This window comes from Anopheles aquasalis, chromosome 2 (genome assembly GCF_943734665.1).
Source record: "Anopheles aquasalis chromosome 2, idAnoAquaMG_Q_19, whole genome shotgun sequence".
Lineage (NCBI taxonomy): Eukaryota > Metazoa > Arthropoda > Insecta > Diptera > Culicidae > Anopheles > Anopheles aquasalis.
Genome location: NC_064877.1, coordinates 22,957,501 through 22,962,500, shown reverse-complemented (window position 1 = coordinate 22,962,500; position 5,000 = coordinate 22,957,501). Strand labels below are relative to the sequence as shown.

General features: G+C 51.1%; 1 protein-coding gene across 13 annotated transcripts in view; it reads left to right on the top strand.

Moving 5' to 3' along the window:
* LOC126573072 (RIMS-binding protein 2) overlaps positions 1 to 5,000 on the top strand; it is a 92,426-nt gene that overhangs the window by 55,501 nt on the left and 31,925 nt on the right. The gene's annotated exons all lie outside the window — the stretch shown is intronic.

The following is a 5,000-nucleotide window of genomic DNA, read 5'->3' as shown; positions in this document are numbered from 1 at the left end:
TCGTGTGCCTCGTGTCGTGTAGCCGTATCTGGGACCACGAGGCTGTTCGGTGACTGATAGCAGCAGACGATATCGTCGGATACTGTCTTCAATAACAAGCAGCGCCATTACGGTTCGCAAGAGATTCGTTAGCGCACGATCTCATGGCCAACTGTTCAGGTTGGAACAGTAGCGTGGCTCGACGGTCCCATCCCTTCGTTATGGTTGCCCGGTGCAGCGGCTGCTTTAATTTCCGATGGAAAGGTACCGTCCTATCGCCATCCTTGTGCTGTTCGGTCGGTTAGTTGACATAACCTCTAGCAGTATTGCAGCGCCGTTTGCACCAGAGAACCGGTCGCACGATCCGGTCGATTGGTTCCGTCTCAGAAAAAAAAAACGGAATCCTCCATAGCACTGTCGGTGAAGGTTCACTTTCCATCCGGAATCCATCGTTCCGTCATCGCCGCATGTCTGCGAGCAATTTATCCAGATCCGCGCGTTCTTTTTATCGTGGCAAGCTGGGAAGCAAATCTTTCCTCCTCATTTGACATCAAAGCCGATCGGAACGAACACGGGAAACGAGGGAAATTCCTTCCTTTTTTTTTTGCCCACCATTCTATGCCACCTGACCAGTGCGTAATCCTCGCATCTTGAACCGCATCCTGCCACACGTGCTATTGCACGACCCTGACCCTGTTTGACCGTATTTTTGTGTCCGGTCTGCTCCAGGGATACCGCAGATATTTATCCGGGTTTTCCATCGAGGCCCCGTTATGCGTCGCTGAAGCTTGAAACGTTATGCAATAAATCAATATCCAGGTCAGTAAGTTATGCGGAGATACTACTCCCGCGACCAGAGCCACCAGAGTGGAGTCTCGGGAGTGGCATCGCGAGACCACTGATGTCCTGGCCCGGGCCAACACACACGATAAGCTGCGAAGGACGAAGGATTTTCATCCAAACGGAGCAGTTGCGGTCGTATTCGTGCAGAGACCGTTCATATAATCCCAGGACGTCCACCGAATTCGTGTGACCCAGCCGACTCCAGTGCTCCAACGTAAAAGCACATGATTGCCCGCCATGTTGCAAGCCATTTTGAGCCCATTAGCAGTGATACTTGAGTGTCGAGGCGTATCGCCGGAGTAATACCCGGCGACTGCTACCGGTCGCTATAAACGACCAGAAGAAGAGCAACTGGCACGCGCTGCCCCGGGTATGCTGCTTCCGCTGAAAGGTAAATAGAGCGCAGAGATTATGATGTTAGCATAAAATCATTTTCATCCTTAAGATAAATACACGCAATGGTGGCAGAAAATACTGGGGCCGAGGACACGGCTGGGCGCGGTACTCGTGAGGCTCACATTGTAGCGCTACCGGTGTGATATGTGTATGTGTGTGTTGTTCGGCGAACATTAACTATTAATTTTAATGAAGCTTTAAGCTAATTTACGGGAAGCCTGCTACGGACCAGAAGAAAGATGAAACTCGATCGCACCCGTTTGGCAACTAGCGATGGAGCGATGAAGGCCATTCCGCTAATCCAATCCAGCGGAACAGAGGCGGTCCCGTGTTCCTAAGGATGAAACGGAGGTTCATGCTCTGCTCTTACCAAGTGATGAGAGTGATGGAATCCAAAATGTCTGCCAACCGGAGATGGCGTGAGTGTTTTGCCTGGAAAAGTATCAAATTATCATGCTACGCGAAACAGCTGCTGCGGAAGTAAGCAGCAGGAAACAACTACAACATTCTCGGACAACTTGAGCACGTTTAGCACCTGATAAGCACCAGCAGTTTGTGCTGTTAACTTTCACCACACCGAGTCTAACAACTTGATTCACATGCGCGATTAGATTCCTCTAGTCGTTGCCGTCGTCGTCGTCGTTGTCGAGCTTCGGTTACGGTTCCCCTGAGCCAAAGTTCTACCAGGACCATGCCTAAAATCAGCAAAACTTCAGCACCAGAATGAAGGAAGTTCATTAAGCAGCGAGCTCTGGAGCGCGCGCGTGCTACTGCTTCGCTACTGTCCTTGCACACCTCGCATGGCCTCACACCCTTCTTCCCCTGATGCCATCGGGCGTTGGTTCGCATGCCAGCCGCACATTAGACCGGCGAAACCCCGGCTGCAGTCAACATGCAACACGCTGCGGTGGGGCTCGCTTTGCAAGCCTTGTGGATATATTTTATGTCGAACGCGATGGTTCCGTTCACCTCAACAAAGTGCTTCACTTTTTTCTTCGTTTAACAATAACAAACTATTGATCGATGGTTTTGGAGGGAAAATATTTTTCAAAAATGCATAACAGGAAAGCATCCCTCACGACTCCTGGTTACCATCGACTACAAAGAGTCACACAGACAGAGGAGTTTCCCGAAAGTAACGTTCAATCAAAATGCCCGGTTCCAGTCTGTCTGCGCCGGAGCAGCACGGAACGGAACGCCCACCCGATGGCGAGTTCGTATTTTGCTGCACTTTCGTCCTTGAACGGCTGCCAAAACTGGACCGCCTGCGCCGCGACGGTGCGACTGTGGGCGCCGAATCTCTGGAGGACGGTACTAAATCTTACCCAACTCCCACCCTTTCTCGAACTTTGCCATTTTCGGGCACCGACAATAACACGTCTTATCTCGCATTCACCGGATGCCGACATCCAGGGGAAGTAAACTCAATCGCCCTCTGTTACCGCATAGAGAGGAGTTCAGGGGGTTGGGTACTGAACATCGTGAATCCGGACACTGGGGATCATGACAGGCGCATGCAGAATAGCAGCTGGAATAACATAGACTGCTTCTGGTGTGCACTGTGGGTGTTCTCGGGGAGTCAGTGAAGCCCTTTTTGATTCCAGAATATCCAGGACAAAAAAAAAGAATCATTTAGATCCGGCACCCTGCGCTGAATTGTTGTCACACTTCGCTTAAAGAACATCTCTTATCTCGCCAGTTCTTTTCATTGCTACCATCGCCTTGGTTTTGGGATTGCAGATGTTCTCTCTTATCAACACAATCCACCAGACTTCCAGATCATATCGCACAACCTGTGCACATTGCGCGGCGAACAAAATGAATTAGATGAACGAAGGTACACACCAGCAGCAGCAGACTAGAAGAAGGAGAGATTACAAAGTTCTGCTTCACATGACCTCCGCCTTCTTTTTTCTTTGTGCCCTGGATGATAAAAAGCCTTGCACAAGAAAACTCCTTATCCCTTTCCGCTGGCCCGCTGGGTAAAACACTAAACCCGGATGCAGTACCCATTTCGCTATAGCCCAGGCACGAACAAAGTGTTCTTATTCATTTAAATCCCACGTGACAAGAACTTGTCCATGTTCACGGCCGTGGCAATGTGTGGTCGCTGGATAAAGATTCCAACCCGCTGGATAGGACGAGTGCTCCTTCCTTCGCTTCCCTGTTCCATCCTCGATGTCATTGCTTTCATCGAGAAATCAACATGAGAACCAACAACCTGAAGCTCCTTGCCTGCACCAACGGTGCTTCAGAACGGTTGAAATCATACAAAGTAGTGAGCGAATGCCAAGATACAGGTACACACGTGCAAAAGCGCTGTAACATTCCCTTCATCATTCCGTTCAACCTTTTGTTTTTGTATCCTTTTGAGTACCACCATTTTGTACGCTTTCGCACACTTTCACTCGTACTCGGTGGGCAATTGCCGTTGAAAGCGGTTGCCTGGGTTCACCGTACTGGGTGGTGGTTCAAGTGGTGGCTCCTGGTGGAGCTGGAACATGGTAGCAAGGATCTATCACCACCTGTACCTTCTAACAGACCCCCGCGGTATGACCTTCGGAGTTGAAGCACTACCGGAAGCATTACAAGTGAGTGCAGCAAGTGGCACCGTATCAGTCAGTGTAGAAAACAATGCCCTAGCCAGGAATGGCCGAGGTGAATGTGTCCGAAAAAGAAAAACCCGGAAATGATTCGGACGTGGAAAAGTGGAATAGAACAGAAGCAACTGTGTCGAGTGAACGACCCCCGGGGAAGGGAGAGGAAGTGGGGTCTAAACCGAAAACAGCGCGCCGATTCGGACCATCGGGTGGGCGAAACAAGTGTCGAAGGCGACATGTAAATAATTGGAATTTATACTCTCACACAAGCTCTCAACTGGTCCTCGGAGGACACTAGGCATAGGTTGACTCAATCCTTGGGTAGGCCTTTGTGCCATCCTTGCAGCCAGAGCCGGAGGGCCTATGAGCCGAGCTGCTTCGTTGCTGGACGCGCTTTGTCATTAACTTCTCGCTCGCTCTTGTTCCGTTGCTGAGCGGAGAGCTAAGGCGGCGGTGTCGTCGAGCTGTCAGTGCATGTTTCCTGTCAGTTTCGTCGTCACCCGTCCCCCGTACGTTGGCCGAGAGTGCAAGAGGGGAGGTACGCGCGGGAGCCCCGATCATCAACATCATCCAGGGCTCCAGGGAGTAAACGGCAGGCCGACCATCGTCGTCCTCGTCGTCATCGTCGTCGTGCAACACCGTGTCCTTCGGGTAGCATTTCCATTTCTGCTTTTTTGCTCGTTATCTCGAATAGGAAAGCATGCCCCTAGTACCGGCAGGAATGGGGTAGGATGGCGACGGTAAATTCAAAAGAAAAATCACAAGACACCACCGTGGTACCGAGGGCGACATGGCCGGGTTGGTTATGGCACGGACGGTTTGAATCCGGTCCGGGCATTATGTTCTGCTGACATGCTAGTTACGCGCGGAAGGCATCCGATCCGCGGCATGCTTATCTCTGCACCGGTACCAGCAATGCCTTCCTTCACCCCTTTCCTTTCTCCCCGGGGGGGGTCTAAGCACTTTTTTCAATCACTTTGCTAGCATGTAAACGCAACGCTCGCCTTGTTCCACGCACAAATTCGATGCCGGAGCAACAAATCAAGAGACAATCGGTGGAGGCATTCAAATTCATTGGCCCTCTGTGGCCGCGGGAAAGTCACAAAAGATACCACACGCATCATCTGTGTGTGCGTGGGTGTGCCGGTTTTGGCCGGAAACGGATAACCATTTTTCATGCCA